The sequence below is a fragment of the Carcharhinus amblyrhynchos genome, chromosome 5, assembly GCF_965287045.1.
Source record: "Carcharhinus amblyrhynchos chromosome 5, sCarAmb.v2.hapA, whole genome shotgun sequence".
NCBI classification, from domain to species: domain Eukaryota; kingdom Metazoa; phylum Chordata; class Chondrichthyes; order Carcharhiniformes; family Carcharhinidae; genus Carcharhinus; species Carcharhinus amblyrhynchos.
In genome coordinates, this window is record NC_137328.1 from 21,254,922 (window position 1) to 21,277,462 (window position 22,541).

The window sequence follows — 22,541 nt, forward strand, 5'->3', positions numbered from 1 at the left end:
CTGTTTTCCAATCTTCTGGCACTTCCCCGGAATCCAGCGAAGTTTGGTAAATAATCACTAAGGCATCCACTATCACCTCTGCCATTTCCTTCAGAACCCTGGGATGCATTCCATCCGGTCCTGGGGACTTGTCCACCGTCAGTCCCGCTAGTCGAACAAGCACTACCTCTCTAGCGACAGTAATCGCATTCAGGCCCTCAACTCCTACCATCCTTCTATCTTTAATATCCGGCAAACTATTCGCATCCTCCTCCGTGAAGACCGAGGCAAAAAACTTACTTAAGGCCTCAGTCTTTTCCTCATTTCCCACCACTAAATCCCCCCTCTCATCCTCTAAGGGTCCAACATTCACTCTAGCCAGCCTCCTCCTCTTTAAATATTTGTAAAAACTCTTACTGTCCTTTTTTATATTTAGTGCTAGTTTAGCTTCATAGTCTATCCTTCCTTTCTTTATCAAATTCTTAGTCAATCTTTGTTGATTTTTAAACCTCTCCCAATCTTCTACTCGCCCACTACTTTTAGCCACTCTAAAAGTATCAGCTTTTAATTTAATACTCTCCTTTATTTCCTTCGATAATGACAGCTGATTATCCCTTCTCCTACATTCTTTCTTTACCATTGGAATACATTTCTGCTGAGCACCAAAAAAGATCTCCTTAAAGATCCTCCACTGTTCCTCAGCAGTCCTACCAACCGATCTGCACCCCCAATCTACATTTGCCAATTCCTCACTCATTCTATCGTACTCCCCTCTGTTCAAACAGAGGGCATAGGTTCAGGACCCTACTTTCTCATCCTCCATCTGCATCAAAAACTCAACCATACAATAATCGCTCGTCCCAAGGATATCCCTCACAACAAGATTCCTAATTCTTCCTGCCTCGTTACATAACACCAGATCTAAGATAGCTCGCTCCCTCATAGTTTCCTTGAACAGTGTGTGACGGAACCAATCCCGGCAGCATTCCAAGAACTCTTCCTCAAGCCCACCGCGTCCAACATGAGTCAACCAATCAATACATAGATTGAAATCCCCCATAATTATCGCATTATTCATGTCTCACTAACACCTTGTACAACTGCTCCCAATTCTTTTGCGCTCCCTCAGTCTCACCAATTCCTCACCCTAACCCCACAATCCAATCTCCGATTCCAAACCCCACTCATGTGCATTCTCCAATTTCAATGCCAGCTGTGATTCAGTTGGTGACACTCTTGCCTTTTGAGCCAGAAGATTATGGACTCAAATTCTGCATCAGGGCTTGAGCACAAAAATTTTGTACTGAAGAATGCTGAACCATATTATCAATCAGATAATATGTTAAGCAAAGACATGATTTGCCCTGTCCTATAACATGATGTACAGAAAAATAAGATTAACAGGGGTCTAAATGACAACAAAGTAAAGAAAAAGATTTTTTAAAAATCCAACAGAAATTAAATTCTGAAAGAATGAATCCAACTTTCAGGGCCGAAAAAGTTGCTTGACAGTAATTAACACTAACTACATTGTTAAAAGTTCACTCACATCAAACTATACCAGCCTTTCTTTTGCTTGGTAGTTACCTATTGGGTAAGCAGTGCAGCTTCGCACCCTTACATGTGCATCAATCCCAAGTCTCTCAGGGTAAAATGCACATGTGGACTTCAAAAATTGCTGCTTGATAATGGGGTGTGTTATTAGCCTCAACATAATTCTTGCTGCATTGTTTGCCAAATATATATCTGTATTGTAGATAGGAAAGATTTTTTTTGCTTGCCAATGCCTTAGATGTCCTTACACCTTTGAATTACAGCAGTAATATTTGAGATAGCAAGACTCACTGAAATGGTAAAAACTAAATCAGCAGTATTGCTGCAACTCCAAACAGTCAGCTTTTTTGAAAATTTTGATTTATTCCTTTATGATTTTGAATTGGTGACTTTAAATGAGCAATTTGGTTGGCTAAATCTGTTTCATTACCAGCTTCTGAAAGGTACATTTTCCTGATCAGTTTTTGGTTGTTTTGAATTTATTCAAAGGGTTTACCAACATGGCTAACTTATAGTTAATTAATCCAATTACCACTGCCCTTGAGAACTGACATAGTAACCTTAAGCCTTTGAGGTAGAAAGCCTCCTGTTTACATAGCCAAAGGAAAACTAATTAGAAATGAACAGACACAAACAGTATTTAAGATAGCTATTTTGTAAAGCTACCCATTCCAACTAAAGATAAGTTGAATTAGCAAACATTAAATAACAATGTCTGAAGATACATGTTAAAGGAGTCAAATTCCAATCATGGTAAAAATAAAACAAAGCTAACTAACAGTTAGCCCTTAGGCAGTCACTTAAATCCTCTATACATTTGACCAATCATTTTTATTGTAAATTAAAAGCCAGAGTATTAATATGCACAGACAAACAGAACAACCAATAGAAGATAGCAAAAGAAGTTTAACATTCCAAGTGACGTAGATCACCATAGACAATGAACTGATGCATTAAATTGGTTTTAGCACAATAATAGTTTCCCCACGCAGTATCAGCATTGAAATTAAATCCAGTTAGACTGATTACAACTTAAATAGTTAGGTATAAAGTATTTCAATAATGGATAAAACAGTAACTTGACAAATCTATTATCTTCTTGCCAAGCTTGTCAACTTGCATACAATATTGCATTGCAGGTCCTCCAAATCCTGTTCTATAAATGTCTGCTAGAAGAAAGTCAGACTAGAAATACAGAATATTTAAAACTTGTATGAGAAAGACAGAAAATATATGGTTGGTGAGTCAACAAAATGCACAAAAGAAATGGTCAGCCAAATAATATCAACACCACCATCGAACATTACAAGAAAGGTGCTACTGTCATTATCAACACAAGGGATCTGAATATCACATAAGTGCGTACAAAAACAAAGTAAAGCTCTATACATGGAGATTTTCAAAGGGATGCACGCACCTACTGGGCTGTGTGCAAACTAATGAACACTGGCCAATTTTTAATACAAATACTAAACACAAAACTGCTGCAGTTGTTATAAGGAGCTCAAGCAGACCCTAGATTAAAGCAACTGAGGCAGAATCATTAGTGTTAATGCTTATCAACAGATTAATGAATCTAAAAAACACTGAACATCAGTTCTAATATTATGGAGGGTCAGAGGAGAAGAAAGCTTGGTAATCTTCATTATAATCATAATAATGCAGCATGGTGGCAGAGTGGTTAGCACTGCTGTCTCACAGCGTCAGGGAACCGGGTTCAATTCCTGGCTTGGGTGACTATGGAGTCTGTACATTCTCCCCATGTCTCTGTGGGTTTCCTCCTGGTGTTCCAGTTTCCTCCCATTGTCCAAAGATATGCTGGTTAGGTGAACTGGCCATGTTAAATTCTCCTTCAGCGTACCCGAACAGGCGCCAGAGTGTGGCAACTAGGGGATTTTTACGGTAACTTCATTACAGTGTGAATGTGACTACTAAATAAACTTTAATTTTTGTTAAATAGCTAGCAATAGCTATATAGATATGTTTCACAAATCTCCCCCAGTCAACAAAATTGACTTGCTAGAATTGCCAAATTTAGAATGTTATTATTCAGCAAGTACAGCTGATTACTGCTATTTTGAATCTAAAATTACATAATTTATTAATACTAAAATGCAGAAAGCACCGTGAGTCAATATTACTTAGCAGTCAATACTGGAAAAATAAACTAATGAAAACTAAAGCAAGCTTCCTCCATCAAGTCCACAATATTCTGTGAACATTGGAGTTTGCAGGGAGTAATCATTTTTTCCCAGATTAATCACTAAAATCTTTATGTATGTAAGATCAAAAACACACCATTATTCCAAGTTGTAATTAACCATTGGGGTGTATTTTTTGGTTCTTATCAGTGCTGGCTTCATCCTTCCTCCTACATCTATTTGTATTCATCGACTCAGAATGTCTTCTGGGCCTTAAATCTTCGACTTACTTCATTGCTAAAGCTTGTTTACCTATTTTATGGTAAACATTTATTCTACCTCCTCAAGAACTTATTCATCATGGAGGAAAATTTCATCTGAGACTTGAATATTATACTCCCTCACATAAGGACATTTTCTGTTATTTACCACCTAAAGCAGGCCAGCAGTTGCTCTGAAGACAAACTGTCAGAACCTTTCCTTTGTGAACCAAGAGATAGTCAATCTTCGTTGCCTCAGACGACTCCAATTCACCCCGCCCCCAAAAGAATTACATGAAACCTCTTGCTAATAGAGGGTCATCCAATTTCTCACATAATCTTGAATAGGGCACAAGAAAGGTTGTCTAATAGGATTCAACTTCCAGCTTTGATTCCTTCCTTTTTCCGTCCTGCTCTTCCCCCATCTCGAGTTTATTGATAGTTGTGTGGTCACTACTCATTCTGAACTTAAAACAGAGATATAAAATAAGAATAGGCCATTCAGCCCTTTGGTCTGTTCTACCATTCAATTACAATAAGGGTGAGAACAGGGGTAATGTCACTGGGCTTGTCATCCAGACACCCAAGCTAATGATCAGGGGACAGGGATTAAAATCCCATTATGGAGCTGGTGAAATTTGAATTCAAGTAATAAAAAGGTGAAATAAAAAGCTTGCCTCAGTAATGGTGACCATGACAATAAACATTGAGTGTCACAAAAAAGGTTCATTAATGTTCTTTAGAGAAAGAAATCTGCCATCCTTGTCTGGTCTGGCTTGCATGTGACTCCAGACCCACAGAAATATGGTTGACCCTTAACTATTCTCTAAATTGGCCTAGCAAGTCACTCCAATCAACGGCAACTAGGAATGGAACAAGAAGTGTTGGTCTGACTGGTGATGCCCACTTCCCATGAGAGGAAAAAAAATATGGAGGACAATAACTGGGTGTAGAAATTGTATGGGAGGCAGTCATAAACCGATTAACATCCCCTCTCCACCCCTCAACCCCAATGATCTCTAATGCAGAGTGTACAGCGGCCCATTGCTCCATCGCTCCACCCCACCAATTGGTCTGCCTTCCAGAAGGCCATACCCTGAACCCAATGGGAAGTATCAGAGTGCCTGGCTGGCACTGCCCAAGGGGCACATCCTGCACCTCCCCCCCCCCCCCCCAACAAAAATCCCGGGACCTCAATGAACTCTGGTCCCACCAGTGAGGTCATCACACCTGGTCCCCAGTGGTCGGAAGCAAGTTTTAATCTCCGCTGTGGAAACCTCTGCCAGCTTGGTGGGGGTGGGACTTTAATAAGCTTGGACGATGCCATCAGCCTTGCACTTGCACTGTTTTTCAGCGCAAGGCTGATTACACAATAAAAATTGGCCCGGTAAAGTCACAATCGGCCTGAAGTCAGTTGAGAATCTTGCTACATCCCATTGATGTTTTCCGGCCCTCTGCGCTACTGGGCTGGGAAAATGGCCCAAATCTGTAACATCTCTAACTTTTCCCTGTCAGTTTTTGGTTCTATTTTCACTCCAGGAGTTGTTGAAAAAAAGAACCTGGAGGCAAAAACCATACTTAGAAGAACGGGCAAAGAAAGCAGCTAGAGACATAGAACATCGAACATTACAGTGCAGTACAGGCCCTTTGGCCCTCGATGTTGCGCCAACCAGTGGAACCAATCTAATGACCCTCTAACCTAAACTATTCCAATATTATCCATACGCCTATCCAATGACTATTTGAATACCCTTAAAGTTGGTGAGTCCACAACTGCTAGAGGCAGGGCATTCCATGCCCTTACTACCCTCTGAGTAAAGAACCTACCTCCGACATCCGTCCTATAATTATCACCCCTCAATTTAAAGCTATGTCCCCTCGTGTTAGCCATCACCATCTGAGGAAAAAGGCTCCATCCTATCTAACCCTCTGATCATCTTGTATGCCTCAATTAGGTCACCTCTTAACCTCTCTAATGAAAACAACCTCAAGTCCCTCAGCCTTTGTTCATAAGACCTTCCCACCATACCAGGCAACATCCTGGTAAACCTCTCTGCACCCTTTCCAATGCTTCCACATCTTTCTTATAATGCGGCGACCAGAACTGTACGTAATACTCCACGTGCAGCTGCACCAGAGTTTTGTACAGTTGCAACATGATCTCACGGCTCCAAAATTCAATCCCTCTACTAATAAAAGCTAACACGCTGCACGCCTTCTTAACAACCTTATCAACATGGGTGCCAACTTTCAGGAATACATGCACATGTACATCTGCTCATCGACACTACCAAGAGTCCTTCCATTAGCCCAATATTCTGTAATCCTGTTACTCTTTCCAAAGTGAATCACCTCACACTTTTCTGCATTAAACTCCATTTGCCACCTCTCAGCCCAGCTTTGCAGCTTATCTACGTCCCTCTGCAAACCGTAACATCCATCCTGTCTACAACTCTTCCAACTTTAGGGTCATCTGCAAATTTACTAACCCATCCTTCTACACTCTCATCTAGGTCATTTATAAGTGGCCCCAAAACAGATCCCCGCGGTACATCACTAGCAACTGAACTCCAGGTTGAATATTTCTCATCAACCATCACCCTCTGTGTTCTATCAGCTAGCCAATTCCTGATCCAAGCTGCTAAATCACCCTCAATCCCATGCATCCGTATTTTCTGCAGTAGCTTACTATGGGGAACCTTATCAAACGCTTTGCTAAAATCCATATACACTACGTCAACTGTTTTACCTTTATCCACCTCTTTGGTCACGTTCTCAAAGAACTCAATAAGGTTTGTGAGGCACGACCTACCCTTCACAAAACCGTGTTGACTGTCCATAATAAAATTATTTCTCTCTAGATGATTATAAATCTTATAATCCTTTCCAAAACTTTGCCCACAACAGAAGTAAGGCTCACTGGTCTATAATTTCCAGGATGGTCTCTACTCCCCTTCTTGAACAGTCAGCAGCACCAAGAAAGGCAGGCAAAAGGGGGTCCTGGAGGCAGGCAACAGCACCTAGATCAACCTTTCTCAGCCTCCAATATTTTCTTCTAACTTTGCTGCACTCATAGGTTAAGCTGTGCATACATCCTCAGCACACAAGCACCAAGTGTCACTATATGTTGAAGTTCTACCTGTCCCCAGTGACACAAAGGATAGGTCTAGCCATATTATCGCAGAATATTTCAAGTATAGGTGGATAGTGCCATATCATCGGAAATTGAAAAATTTATGTAAAGAAACATCTTTGGCCACAAGTCCATCGAGCAATGGTCTGCCCATATTGTACTAGAGGCCCTACGGGCAAAGGAAATATTGAGTCCTGTCAGATGGTTCTTTGAGCAGTTTGCCAACATCAGTTTGCAGAATGCCTCATCACCAGAACTTTCAAACAAGCACCAAGACCTCACTTGACTGGTGGTAAGAAAGGCCCTCACAGTTGGATCCTTCCTACATGTCCAGAGTTTCATACCCAGGTGCATGCTGCCCTCGAGGTAACTCTGATTGGGGAAGGGCGACTGTTTTCCACCGCCTTGTGGAATGTGCCTTTGCAAAGATGGTCTGGAAAGAGATGAGGTAGTTTTTGTTAAGATTCATCCCGAAAAGGACTATTTCCAGGGATGCACTCCTAAACAAACATCAGCTGCTGCTGGAGGATCATCAACTCAGTGAAAGATGCTCTTTGGTCTGCCCGATACTTGTTAGTTTCTAGTGCAGATTGACACATTCTAAAGCCCAGCACAACTTGCTGAGGGATGCAGTAAAGCTTGGGGCAGCTACTGCATAGGTGCAATGGAGGAAGATCGCTGCCCAAGACCTTTTAACCATAGTGAACTGAGGAGAATGAAATTGTACAAAACTCCCTTGGGCTGTATGACTGCACATAGTGAATAATACATGTATCATAATTGTATGGAAATGACTCAGCGTGCAACTTGATCCAGGTAGAGAACTTAAATACCTTTGCATCATTTGTAATGACCATTTTGAATTGTCTGTAACATTTATGACTGTGAGTTTGAGTGCAACATGATATACGTTGAGAACCTGAATATTATTACACTATATGCGGTGGCATGTTTTTGAAATGTTCTTTCAGATATTTTATGAATGAAGTACATTTTTGCAAAAACAAAATGCAATCATGGATGCACAATGTAACCTAAACAAATATCTGCAGTAAGCGTCACCAGCTGGACAGCTTGAGCTCCAGGTTTCAGAATTTGAACGATGGCTGGAATCACTGTGGTGCATCAACGAGACAAGAGTACTATGTGGATAGCATGTTTAAGGAGGTAGTCCCACTGGTGGTTAGGAGCATGCAGAGAGAGGAATGGGTGACCACCAGGCAGCATAAGAGGACCAGATAGTAGTGCAGAAGTCATAGGATCATTCCAATATAAAAGAAGGCCAATCAGTCCATCAAGTCTGCACCAACTTTTCGAAAAGGCTTTCAACCCAGTCCTCATTCAAATAGTCTAACTCCAGCTTAAAGTACGACCAGTGGGTGAGAATGGGAACGGTCCCCATCAAGTTAAGTAAAATATCAATGGAGAGTCCAGACCAAGTACAGAGAATAACTGGGAAGAAAGCTGAGGAACAATGATTAATTCCTTGTGGTGCCAGGAGAAACATTCAGGTGCCTCAGATACACATAGACACAAAGCCTCTGAGAATCAGAGGCACACAGAGACATAGACACACAGAGACTCAAGATACATATCTGAAGTATGAAATGTCATCAAGTTTACGAAAAGTGAAGATTTAAATTATTGCAGCAGAGAAGGGAAAACAAATCTGCAAAAGTGTCACACCTTCAACACAGTAAATGAGCCTGTGGAAAGTAAGTGTCATCATAGCAAGAACAAAGGAGGCACTCTGAAAGTGAGCAAACTGAGTAATAAGTATTTTATTCAAACTAAAGCAATCTACTTAATATTGATTCAGGCGATCAATAAACAAATAAAACAATGGCTAAAAAGGGCAGTATATTGGGGATATGGTATGTGGGAGTTCCTGGGCAGCAACAGAACTGCAAGAATTCTCTCTTCCTTCAGTCACTTCGGCCCAGTTTTTTGAGCTGGAATGCAAGTTGGAGACAATAAAATGTAAGGGAGAGGAAAGAATTTCTGTTAATTGTTTTATTCAGAACATGGTAACATTCCCGAGGTGAAGGATAAAAGATTATTTAATGTAGTTTGGATATTGTAGTTAGTTGGGGTTTTCATAATTACTAGGAGTAACTTACGAACGTAAAATTAATTGTTTGATACAACATCAATCGATCATCAGGGCTAGAGGCAATAATTCTCTAAAATTATGCTCCAGAAATATGTTTTAAATGCATTATTATAGGTGAAATTGAGATGCAATTTCAAGTCTTGCAAATTTGACACTGATGGGTATTTATTGTACATGAAAATTTACGTACAAAAATTCAGGATTAGAATTTTCTTATGACCCATATTCCAACAAAGTGACTGAATAAGTATCAGTTAACCTCAGATGAACAACGTAACATGTTCCTCCAGTCATGAACTATGCAAATATCAATGGCCCCTTCTCGTACATCATAGATATTGGACTCTAATATATAATGCTATTTTCTCTGTATAATGCCTCAATTATACTGCCTCTCTAGTAACAATAATGTCATTGAGACCCTCCAGTCCTACCACCTTTCCAATGCTAACACACAGCAAATTATTCACGTCCTCCTCCGTGAAGACCCAAACAAAAAAGTTATTCAAGACCTCAGCCATTTCCCCATCCCCTACCACTAAGTCCCCCTTCTCATCCTCTAAGGGTCCAACGTTCACCCTAGCCAGCCTCTTCCTTTTTATATATTTATAAAAACTCTTGCTATCCTTTATATTAAGCGCTAGCCCAGCTTCATAGTTTCTCCTACCCTTCTTTATCAAATTCTTTGTCAATCTTTGTTGACACTTAAACCTCTCCCAATCCTCTTCTCGCCCACTACTCTTAGCTACTCTAAACGCCTCCGCTTTTAATTTAACACTTTCCTTCACCTCCTTTGTTATCCACGGCTTATTACCTCTCCTCCTACGGTCCTTTTTAACCATCGGAATAAATTGCTGCTGAGCACCAAGAACGATCTCCTTAAAGATCCTCCATTGCTCCTCAGCAGACCTACCTTCCAACGCGCTCCCCCAGTCAACATTCGCCAATTCCTCTCTCATCCTACCGTACTCCTCTCTGTTCAAACAAAGGACACATGTCCGGGAACCCACTTTCTCCTCCTCCATCTGCACCAGAAACTCCACCATACAGTGATCACTCTCCCCAAGAGGATCCTTCACCGCAAGGTCCCTAATTCTACCCGCCTCATTACATAGCACCAGATCCAAGATAGCTCGCTCCCTCGTTGGCTCCAACACACACTGTTCAAGGAAACTATCCCGGCAGCATTCCAAGAACTCCTCCTCGAGCCCACCGCGTCCAACATGGGTCGACCAATCAATATGTAGATTGAAATCTCCCATAATTATGGCCGTTCCATTCCTGCACGCCGCACTTATTTGCGCGTTAACAGCCCGCCCCACCTCCAGATCATTATTCGGGGGCCTACAGACGACACCCACCAGCGTCTTCCTCCCTTTGCTGTTCCTAATCTCCACCCACAACGATTCCACGTTCTGCTCCTTGGTTCCTATATCATCCCTTGCTACCACCCTGATGCTATCCTTAATCAGCAGAGCTACACCCCCCCCTTTTTCCTCTCGCCTATTCTTCCTAAACACTTGATACCCCTGGACATTCAGCTCCCAGTCCCTGTCACCTTGCAGCCACGTCTCTGTAATGGCCACCAGATCGTATCCATTTGTGCTGATCTGCGCCACCAGCTCATCCACTTTATTCCGAATGCTTCGTGCATTCAGATAAAGTGCCTTCATCCCAGCCTTCACCTGGACCCTATTTGCCAGAACGCCACCAACCATACTCACACCCCCTACTCCCTTTATTATTGGGACATCCTTGGCCTCTTCCCTTACCTGTACCGTCTCCTTAACTTTAGGCCCCGTAATGTCACCTACCCTCGCACCCTCCCCCCCACTAATTAGTTTAAAGCCCTGTCTACAGTCCTATTTACACGATTAGCCAGGACTCTGGTCCCAGCATGGTTCAGACCAACCCCATCCCACCTGAACAGGTCCCACCTACCCCAATACTGATGCCAATGCCCCATAAATTCAAATCCATTCCTCCCACACCAACCCCTGAGTCACCCATTCACTTCCTTAATCTTATCAACCTTACGCCCGTCTGCACTCGGTTCAGGCAGTAGCCCAGAGATAACCACCTTGTCGGTTCTACTTTTTAATTCCATTCCCAGCTTTTCATACTCCCTCCCCAGATCCTCAGTTCGCATTTTGCCTATGTCGTTGGCACCCACATGTACCACAACGACCGGATTCTCACCCTCCCACTCCAGGTTCCTCTGCAGCCCAGATGCGACATCCCGGACCCGAGCACCAGGCAGACAACACACCCTTCTGTGCACTTTGTCATTGTGACAAAGGACAGTGTCAATACCCTTAACCCCACTATCCCCAATTACTACTACGTTCCTTTTCACCTTCTCTTTGCCTACATCCTGCTGCATCACTGTACTGTGTGCAGTTTGCTCACCAACCTCACCTCCCTCGTTCTCGTCCAGACTGGAAGCAAGAACCTCAAACCTGTTATGCAGATTGAGAGGCTGAGGCATCCGCTCCCCACCCCCCTTCCTCCGTTCAGCAGCCCCCTTCCTCTGTTCCCCACCCTCCTTCCTCCACTCAGCAGCCCCCTCTTGTTCCTGACCCTTAGAGTTAGCCAGTCTGGGGGAGGGTGGATGTCACTTGCACCCCATTGACAATGGCACCCTCTCTCCCCCTGATGAGCCTCAGTGTCTGTAGCTCAGAGGCCAGCTCATCTACCTTGAGCTGGAGCTCCTCCAGCAACCTGCACTTACTGCAGACATGGTCACTGGGAAGGACCCTGGGGTCCACCCAGCTCCCACATCATACAGAAACAACACATCACATGCCCCTCCATTATTCACTGTAGTAATATTGAAAATTTCCATACGAACTTACCTGGCCCTTTTTCCCCCAAGCCCTTTTGATCCTAAGCCCTAGTAGCTCACTCTGCTGCCCGCTCCGACGCTGCCCGCTGTCTACACCAGGCCTCCTTTAAAACCTGGCGCTGTTTTAAAGCCTGCTCCCCCACAACTCCCTGCAATCCACTCCCTTAGAATTCTTAAAGCGGTAAATACAAAAAGCCCGCAAAAATGCTTTTAAATGATTTAAACAGTTCTACAAGGTAAGTTCTTACTACAAAAGTGCTTTAAACTTATTTAAACAGGTTTTTAACAGGTAATTTCTTATCTGTCTCTCTGCTCCTTCACTCGTCTGCTCCAACAAACGGCTTCACTGTGTGTGCTCGGCAGACTGGTGGGACTGATTGTGGACAAGTCCCCAGGACCAGATGGAATGCATCCGAGGGTCCTGAAAGAAATGGCGGAGGTGATAGTGGATGCCTTGGTGGTTATTTTCCAAACGTCGCTGGATTCCAGGGAAGTGCCAGAAGATTGGAAAGTGGCTAATGTTACGCCATTGTTTAAGAAGGGTGGCAGGCAAAAGGCAGGGAATTATAGGCCGGTTAGTTTAACGTCTGTTGTAGGTAAAATGTTAGAATCCGTCATCAAGGAGAAAACAGTGAGGCATCTTGAGGGGAATTGCTTGATAGAGCAGACACAGCACGGTTTCGTTAAGGGGAAGTCGTGTCTGACAAATTTATTGGAGTTCTATGAGGATGGGTCTAAGGCGGTGGATAGAGGAGAGCCGGTGGATGTGGTCTTTCTTGATTTTCAGAACACGTTTGACAAGGTACCTCACAAGAGGTTATTGCAGAAGGTAAGGGGGCATGGAGTTGGGGGTAGGGTGTTAGCGTGGATAGAGGATTGGTTGTCAAATAGGAGGCAGAGAGTGGAGGTTAATGGGTGCTATTCGGATTGGCGGTTGGTGACTAGTGGAGTGCCCCAGGGGTCGGTGCTGGGGCCTCAGCTATTTACCATTTATATAGACGATCTGGAGGAGGGAACCGAGTGTATGGTGTCGAAATTTGCTGATGACACCAAGATTGGTGGAACGGCAAATTGTGTGGAGGGTGTGGAGAGTCTGCAGAAGGATCTAGATAGGCTGGGCGAATGGGCCAGGAAATGGCAAATGGAATTTAATGTTGGCAAGTGCGAGGTGGTCCACTTTGGTAGGAATAATGGTAGGAAGGACTATTACTTACGGGGCGAAAAACTGCAGCAGGCGACGGTGCAGAGGGACCTCGGGGTCCTTGTGCATGAGTCGCCAAACACCCAGCCTGCAGGTGCAGCAGGTGGTCAGGAAGGCTAATGGGATGCTGGCCTTCATAGCGAGGGGGATTGAATATAAAAGTAGGGAGGTCTTGCTGCGGCTGTATAGGGCATTGGTGAGGCCGCAGCTGGAGTAGTGTGTGCAGTTTTGGTCGCCGTACTTACGCAAGGATATTTTGGCCTTGGAGGGAGTGCAGAGGAGGTTTACTAGGCTGATACCGGAGTTGAGGGGGTTGAGCTATGAGGAGAGGCTGAATAAACTAGGCTTGTACTCATTAGAGTTTAGAAGAATGAGGGGAGATCTCATTGAGACGTATAAGATGATGAGTGGGATGGATAGGATAGAGGTGGAGAGACTCTTCCCGCTCAGAAAGGACAGTAGGACTAGGGGGCACAGCCTCAAGATAAAGGGGGGGCAGTTTAGAACGAAGTTGAGGAGGAACTTCTTCACTCAAAGGGTGGTGAATCTCTGGAATTCTCTGCCCGTTGAGGTGGTGGAGGCTGCCTCGCTAAATATTTTTAAGACGTGGGTTGATGGGTTTTTGATAAGCGAGGGGATTAAGGGTTATGGGGAGAGGGCGGGAATGTGGAACTGAGCCACGACAGATCAGCCATGATCTTATTGAATGGCGGGGCAGGCTCGAAGGGCTAGGTGGCCTACTCCTGCTCCTATTTCTTATTATGTTCTTATATATAGACATCATTAACAAAACAATGTGTCAGCAAATGGGGCGATAACAGTTCTTCTTTGGATGGTCCTGATCTTCATAGGATATTATAAACGCTAACAAGTACGACCATGTTTTCTTGATAATTATTCCTTTTGCACCATCTTTTGAGCCAATTTAATCACTTACTTGCCCCAGCATTGTATAGATAGGAACTACAAATCTAATAAACCTAGATGTTCATAACTGATGTTATATGTGTATAAAAGAGTTTTGAATGGGAAGACAGCTGATTTGCTTACTCAAACAATATACCATTCATCTACTGTCCAGTCTGACCAAACAAATTTAATTGGTTCTTACCCTTCTGACAGAAGATTAAACAATCCATAGAAAATGTTATAATCAGCAAGAAGGTCATGCTTATGATGAATATTCACTGTGTTATTATGAAAACCTGGGTAAAGATTCTCACATGCTCATCACACACTACACAAAAATTGACAGCCCAGCCATTTTGTTTAGGATTCACCTTATTTCTGTGGGAATATTGAGAAGGTACGATGTAAAACATACAATAATTGCATCATACTGTTATATCGTCTGACAAAACAACATAAAGCTAAAACTGTAATACACAAACAGCAGAAACCCACTGAAGCCTGTATTGTTGATGCTATCAAATACTCTGGTGAGAGTATTTGATACATTCACTTGCAACTCAACTGAACATCGAAAGAACTGCTTCATTTCGGAGGCATTGATGAAGTTTGTCACAAGTTGGTGATTCTCCTTTGAAATCCAATTATTGTTGAGTAAATGGTTGTTAAAGCAACTTCTTATCCAGTATCCCTTGAGAGTTTACACAAATAACATCGAGGATAGGCAATAATTTCCAGATGTTATTTTGATCTGAAAACATGTTTGTTTTCTATTAGCTTCCATCAGCTGGGGCTACAGGAAAGTTGAAAACATGAAACAGGCAAGAAGCTCAAGATAAAATATTGGGAACAATATGCCAGCTACATGGGTCTTATGTACCTCAATCAAACGTTCAAAGGAAACATTGGCATTGTCATGCGTAATCTTAAATTAGCCAATGGGCTGTTACACTGTGAGACATTAAGATCCAAACACTGGATTCAAATGGCAGTTCAACATTTCCACATGATTCAGAGCTTTAAGGAGCAACTCATCTCGACACATACAGCATGGGACACAGGAACTGGAACAGGCCATTTAACCCCTCAAGCCTTTTCTGCCATTCAAAGAAATCATGACCAACCTATGACTTAATTCCGCAAACCTGCCTTTGGCAGATATCCCCAAATATCTTTGGCTAGTAAAAACCTATCAGCTCATTTTTAAAATTAACTGATTCAGTATTTGTTGCCTTTTTTTAAGTTTACTTATTAAGTGTCACAAGTAGGCTTACATAAACATTGCAATGAAGCTGCAGTGAAAATTCCCTCGTCGCCACACTCCAGCATCTATTCAGGTACACCAAAGCAGAATTTAGCACAGCCAACGCATCTAACCAGTATGTCTTTCGGTCTGTGGGAGGAAACCGGAGCACTTGGAAGAAACCCATGCAAACACGGGAAGAATGTGCAGACTCCGTACAAACAGTGACTGGGAGTCGAACCTGGGTCCCTGGTGCTGTGAGGCAGCAGTGCTAACCACTGTACCACCGTGCCACCCATTTGTACACATATTCAGAATTTCTTTGCAAGAATACGTGTTTCACAATTACAATCCTGATAAGTCTGGCTCAAAGTTTTTGACTAAGACCCTCATCATAGATTCCCCAACTAGTGGAAACTGTTTTTCCCTATTTCCCTCATTTGTTTCCCTTAATGTCTTGAATATTTCAATCATAGAATCTCTACAGAAGGACACCACGTGGCCCATCGAGTCAGCACTGACCATAATCCCACCCAGCCTCAATCCCCGTATTTACTCTGCTAATCCTCCTGACATTAAGGAGCAATTTAGCCTGGCCAATCAATCTAACCCACACATCTTTGGACTGTGGGAGGAAGCCGGAGCATCCGGAGGAAACCCATGCAGACACCAGGAGAATATGCAAACTCCACAGAGACAATGACCCAAGCCAGGAATCGAACACAGGTCCCTGGCGCTGTGAGGCAGCACTGCTACCCACTGTGCCGCCCCATCAAAACATGCCTTAATCTTCTAAAGTCAGAAAAATACAATCTTAGTTTTGAGAGAGTCAGAATTTTAATCACGAAGGGAATCAAGGATTACAGGGATATAGCGGGAAAGTGGAGTTGAGGAATATATCAGATCAGCCATGATCTCATTAAATGACAAACTTGATGTCCCATTGGCCTACTTCTGCTCCCATGGTCTCATAATCACCCCTTGCAATTTAAGCCTTGTTGTCCAGGTCCTAGTAAACCTGTGCTGCACTCCCTCAAACAAGGGTTGTCCAAGGCTGGTTATAAGATGAGAAGGCTATTTAAATTTCATACAAGCTGGAGATTATATCTGATTCTTTGACACCAGATCTTTAATCTCAATTCAAATAAACTCTAGGTCATTTTACTGATCATCTGATTGACCCAGATCAATCATCAGATTACTCTTTGAGGACCAGATTCTGATCAAAGTTTTGTTTGGATTGAACTTCCATCTCTAAAAAGGATTAGGAAGTCATATTGAGCGTGTTAGACAAAGAAGAGTAGGAGGAGGCTCATGTACAAACAGCCTGTTTTTGTTCAGCGCAGTCCATGTAACTCTATGAATAGTAAGGTCCTTAAGGTAGGATGACAAGTAGGGGAGGTTTCAGAAGTCATTCTTTTAAAGAAAGACAAATTACATTCAAACAAAATGTAAAATTAAGAGAAAATGAGAAGATAATCCACCATGGACCAAAATTTTAGATTAACCTAATAAAAATACCTGAACGCCAAAAGTGACTGCACTTCAAAAATAATTCATGATATTTTTACAGCATATAATTCTAACGTATCACCTTTAACATAATAAAATGTCCTGAGGTCTTTTCTGCACAAATGTTACAAAGGAAATTTAGACACTGAGCAACTTGAGACGATATTAGGGCAGATAATCAAAACCTTGGCTTGCGTTTAGTTCCAATGACTATCTTAAAGGAGAAAAGGACAGTAGGGAGTCAAAAACACTTAGGGAGGAAATTCCAGAATTTACAGTCAAGGCTATTGAAAGTATGATCACCAATGCAACAGCAATTAAAAATAAAGGTGCTCAAGAGGTCAGAACATGATAAGTGCAAATATCTTTAAGGGTTGTGGGACTGGCGGAATGGTAGATTTGTTAAAATCAAAGCATTGTTTCACTGGCAAGAAATGTTGGTCAACAAACACAACAGTGATAGACTTTTGGATAACCTCAAGGTTACAAATCGAGATTGGAATAATCAAGTTGAGAATAAATGGGGGGTTTCATCAATAGAACAAGTACAGGAGAGGGCTAAGTCAGGAAATATCGCAAAGATAGAAATAGGCAGTCTTAGCAATGACATGGGTGTGTGTTTGAAAGCTTATCTCGAATTCAAATAGAAAACCAAGATTGTTTACATTCTGTTTTACCTCAGGCAGATGCCAGGGGGAGGGATGGAGCTAGTGGCTAAGGAATGGAATTTCAAGCAGGGACCAAAGGCAATGAGTGATATTTTCTGACCCTTTCTACAAGCAGGATCTTCCTATCCTAACAAAGCCAAACTCCCCAGTGGCAAGGCAGGCAATCCATGAAAAAGGTTTTGGCAGAACCAGCAGCTGCTCAGTGCTTTTGCCACAGGAAAACCCACTGCAAGGGGAATGGCGCAGGAATCAAAATACCCAGGCAATAACTTGTCTTACTGATACTTGTGTAACAAATTACTTTATTACTTTCTTTTTTGTTTTGTATCAGAAAGCTTGCAATTTCACACAACCAGTTAACAACTTAAATGTCAATAAACAATTCACGCTGTTGATTAACAATTAAACTATAATTGAGGCATAAAAATATTTTGCTTTGAATTTAATAACAATAAATACTCTGCTGAATATTCAGCTTTTAACTTGACTAATAGCTCCAGGAATTGTTCGATAGTCATAGTTTATACCCCTCCTCTGCTATAGTAGCTTGGGGGTCGATGGGTTTAACACCCAAATGGTCCTGATTAAGAAAGACTGGGAGTTGTGGTACAAATGCTCACAGTTTAAGAATATTCAAGAGGCTGGAGCTGGGGGTTGTGGCACTAATGCTGCACTGGCTAAAGATATTAAGAGACTGGAGGTTGTTGGCGTTGTGGTACGTAACGCGTTAAGGACATTTAAGGCTGCACAGCTTCAACCTGAGCTGGGGATCGGAGCGAAGAAGGTGCAGCCTCAACACTAATGAGGGATGAACAGCGGCGGGGCGGGGGGGAGGCTCGGCAGCCTTGGCTCTGCCTGGCTGTTTGCGCTTGAGGACACGCACGGAGGTGAGGCTGGCTGAAAGCCCGGCCTCTGAGTGCGGACAAGTGGACAGCAGAGTGCGCCCCATCCCCCTCGGGGTGGGGGGAGTCCCTCCCAACTCGGAGGGCGAGGATGCCAAGGCAATATCCGTCCTTTTAAATCGCCACCCACTTCCCTCGCCTAAATGGCCCCCAGCCCCAATGGGCGAGCACCGTTTTCAGACGGTTTAAAGTATTTACCCCTGCCTCTCGGGGTGAATGGTTTTTATTTACCCGACATCCCGCTCCCGGCTCCGCTCACAAACAAACCGTCTGGCCTCCCCTCCGCGCCTGCGCACCACCACCGGCCCGGCAGGCGCGTGCGCGGGACTGCGCCAGCCGGGACGTCGCTTCATGGAACCAAAAACCGTTAGGTTGGAATCCACGCCCGTTAGATTGGAATCAAAAACCGTTAGATTGGAATCCCCGCCCGTTGGATTGGAATCGTTAGATTGGAATCCCCGCCCATTAGAATGGAACAAAAAACCGTTTCATTGGAATTTCCGCCTGTTAAAATGGAACCAAAACACATTAAGTTGGAATTCTTGGCTGTTAGATTGAAACCAATAACCATTAGATTGGAATGCCCGCTCGTTAGATTTGAAACCCTGCCGGTGAGGTTGAATCCCCACGCCTTAGATTGGAATCTTCGCCCATTAGGTTGGAACCAAAAACGATTAGATTGGAATCCGTGCCTGTTAGATTGGAACCCAAAACCATTAGACTGGAATCCCCACCCATTAGGTTGAAATCCTGGCCAGTTAGATTGGAATTCTTGCCCTTTAGATTGGAAGAAAAACTGTTAGATTGGAACCCCCGCCCATTAGATTGGAACCAATAACAATTAGATTGGAATCACCGTCCATTAGATTTTAAAGCCCACCCCGCTTGTTGGTTTGGAATCAAAAATCGTTAGGTTGGAATCCCCGCCCATTAGGTTGGAATCACCACCGATTAGGCTGGAATCCCTGCCGCTAGGTTGGAAGCTACGTCCATTTGGTTAGAATCCTCGCCCATTAGTTTGGAACCAAAAACCGTTAGATTGGAATCCCCACCTGTTAGATTGGAACCAATAGCCATTAGATTGGAATCCCCACCCCTTAGATTGGAAACCCCACCCATTAGAATGGAACCAATAACCATTAGATTGGAATCCCCACCTGTTGTCTTGGAATGAAAAATCATTAGATTGGAATATCCGCCCGTTAAATTGGAACCAAAAAACATGAGATTGGAATCCCTGCCTATTCGTTTGCAACCAAAAACCATTAGACTGGAATCCCTGCCTGTTAGGTTGGAATCCTCGCTGTTGTAGGTAAAATAATACCTCAAAGACTGTTACTGAGTCAAAATACAGTGGTTGTTATTTCAAAACTCTGGCGTCTATTCCAGAATTTTGGGGGAAACTGATTCCTTACAATGGACTGTCAAACTTCTCATAGAACACAAACACAAGTGGGTATTTATACATTATGAGTCTTAGTGTCAATCACGATTCCAAGTTTCCCATTCCGGCCAGAACTCCGGCTCTTCCTTCCTTGGTCATGATACAGCCCCAGATTTGATCAAGATTCACAGTCCAGCTGGCAGCTACAGTCATGACACACAGTCACAATTCAAAACCTTTCTGCAGCAGTACCAGCATCCCTGTGTTTGCAGTTACTTGTGCGATCGCAGCTGTCCCAGCAGGACTCTTCCTGTTAAGAGCCGGTATCATGATCTGCTATCAGCAGCTGTCAAAATCCGGTATCGTAAATTACCATCTGTAATGATGTCCAACTAACACAAATAGGTAAGATTTGCAAAATCTACAAAATAACAGCCACATTAAACTATCTGTCTTTATAAAAATGAGAGATAAAGCATGTAACACATGAACAAATAACTTATATTAATGCCAGGAGCAATATAAGCTTGAGAAGGTCAGTCATGATGAAGGGTTATGTTTGTGATATATTCTAGGTACAAAATCCATTAACCCTTTCCCTTCAGGTACAAAATGCATTCACCTTTTCCCTACTTCACCGCCCATTAGGTTGGAATTGCCGGCCCTTAGGTTGGAATTCCTGCTTGTTAGATTGGAATCAAAGCCATTGGATTAGAATCCCACCCCCTTGGGCCGGAGATCCCCACCCCCTCAGCTTGGAACCAAAAAGCATTAGCTTTGAACCGCCACCCGTCAGATTGGAACCGCTGCCCATTACATTGGAACCAAAAACCGTTTGGTTGGAATCTCCACCCGTTAGGTTGGAATCTCGGCCTTTAGGTTGGAACCAAAAACTGTTAGATTGGAATCCCTGCCTGATTGATTGGAACCAAAAATCATTCAATTGGAACCCGTGCCTGTTGGCTTATAATCAAAAACCATTAGATTGAAATCCCTGCCCGTTAGATTGGAACCAAAAACCATTAGATTGGAATATTTGCCTGTTAGATTGGAATCCTTCCACGTTAGTTTGGAATTCTTGCCTGATTGATTGCAATTCCCACCCTTTAGGTTGGAATTCCTGCCTGTTAGATTGGAATTCTTGCCTGATTGATTGGAATCAAAAATCATTAGATTGGAATCCCTGCCCATTGGCTTAGAACCAAAAACCATTAGATTGGAATCACCACCCCTTAGACTGGAACCAAAAACCCTTAGATTGGAATCCTGATCTATTAGATTGGAACCAGAAACTGTTGGATTAGAATCCCCACCTTTTGGAATGGAATCCCTGCCCATTGGATTGGAACTAAAAGCCATTAGTTGGAATCCCTGTCCATTGGATCATAACCAAAAATTATTAGATTGGAATCCCCGCCCATTAGATTGGAATCAGAAAGAGTTAGATCAGAATGACTGTGCGTTAGATTGAAAGCGAAAACCTTTTGATGGGGACCGCTGCTCATTGGATGAGGACCCCTGCCCGTTGGATGGGGATCCCTACCCATTGGCAGGGGAGCCCCACTGATTGGGTCAGAACCAAAAACCGTTTGATGGGAATCCCTGTGTGTTTGGTCAGAATGGCCACCTGTTGGGACGGAATCAAACGGTTAAATGGGAATCCTCGCCCATTAGATGGGAATCCCCACCCATTAGATGGGAATCCCTGTCTGTTGCTTTGGAGTTACCGACCAATTAATGGGAAACAAACTAATGACCAATGGATATCTTCTGGGCTGGAGCTAAGCCTGTAGTGGAATTCCCCATTGCTTTTCCTGATACATATTAGTGATCTAGATCTTGATGTGCAGGAGATAATTTCAAAGTTTGTGAGTCATACAAAACTTGGAAGCATTGTAACTATGAGGACAGTGCAGAAGCTCAAAAGGACAAAAGTTGGTAAAATGGGCAGATAGGTGGCAAATTAAGTTCAAGTCATAGAAGTGTGAGATGACAGATTTTAGTAGGTAAAACATGTAGAGGCAATATTAATGAATACAACTCCTAAAGGGGTTGTAAACAGATGAACCTGAGTGTATATCTTCATCGATCATTGAAGGTAGCAGGACAGGTGGAGGAGGCAATTAAAGCATATAGTATCCTCGGCTTTGTTAATTGACACATAGAATACACGAGCTGAACTTGTACAAGACACTAACTAAACCTCAGTTCACGATGCCACCTGCAGGAAGTATGAGAAGACTTTGGAGAGAGTGTGGATGGAAGAGGTTTATGAAAATGGTTCCAGCACTTAGAAACTTTAATGAGGAAGATAGATTGGAGAGGTTGTCCTCCTTGCAGAAGAGAAGGATCGGAGATTTGATGGATGTGTTTGAAATCATGAGGGAGCTGGAAAGAGTAGATAGGAAGAAGATGTTCCTACTCGGAAAAAGACAGAGAATGAGCGGACACAGATTTAAAGTGATTTGCAAATATGATGTGAGAAAAAGCTTTTTTGCACAACTAGTGGTTCCACTCGGGAATGCACTACCTGGAAGCGTGGTGGAGACAGGTGCTGTTGAGGCAATCAAGAGGACATTAGATGATTATTTGAATGGCAACGATGTGCAGGGTATGGGGAAAAGGCTGGAGAATGGAACTGTCCTAATGCTCATTTATAGAACTGGTGCAGACATGATAGGCCGAATGGCCTCATTT

The 22,541-nt window shown here is 43.0% G+C and overlaps 1 protein-coding gene across 12 annotated transcripts in view; it reads right to left on the bottom strand.

The window, feature by feature from the left end:
* Positions 1-18,756, bottom strand: part of mpdz (multiple PDZ domain crumbs cell polarity complex component) — a 266,727-nt gene extending 247,971 nt beyond the window's left edge. For 11 of the 12 annotated variants that reach the window (XM_080188518.1, XM_080188525.1, XM_080188521.1 and 8 more), the window contains exon 1: positions 18,692-18,756. The gene's annotated coding sequence lies outside the window, so the exon portion shown is untranslated. Of the gene's footprint in view, positions 1-14,700; positions 14,723-18,691 lie in introns of those variants that run through there. The other variant, XM_080188517.1, reaches the window with a different exon arrangement.
* Positions 18,757-22,541: the final 3,785 nt, after the last annotated feature.